The following is a 299-nucleotide window of genomic DNA, read 5'->3' on the forward strand; positions in this document are numbered from 1 at the left end:
CTTCCTCTTCTCCTAGATTAAGAGATCAATCTTCTTGACCTTCTCTGAAGAACTTCCGTCTTTTCTCAAGCTCCATAGTGTAAGATACAGCTCGGTGTTGAAGATTTCGATCGACTCCTTCCGAGTGTATCTTGATCTTTTCTTTAACTACTTCTCTCAGTGCCATTCTCTTTATCAAAAACGACGGCAGGATGAAGAAGAAGACCAGAAGATGTCTCTAAGCCACTTAGATGAAAGATCGCAGAGGCGCAGTTCCATGGCTTCTCCGTCGAGTCATTCTTCATCTTCTTTTTCTTCTT

The 299-nt window shown here is 42.1% G+C and overlaps 1 protein-coding gene across 1 annotated transcript in view; it reads left to right on the forward strand.

Moving 5' to 3' along the window:
• Window positions 1–42: 42 nt before the first annotated feature.
• CSUI_006933 (rna-metabolising metallo-beta-lactamase domain-containing) overlaps window positions 43–299 on the forward strand; it is a 3,200-nt gene continuing 2,943 nt past the window's right edge. Inside the window, exon 1 of the mRNA XM_068067083.1 lies at window positions 43–299. This exon is cut by the window's right edge and continues 433 nt beyond it. The gene's annotated coding sequence lies outside the window, so the exon portion shown is untranslated.

Source organism: Cystoisospora suis (genome assembly GCF_002600585.1).
Source record: "Cystoisospora suis strain Wien I chromosome Unknown contig_3571, whole genome shotgun sequence".
Classification (NCBI taxonomy): Eukaryota; Apicomplexa; class Conoidasida; order Eucoccidiorida; family Sarcocystidae; genus Cystoisospora; species Cystoisospora suis.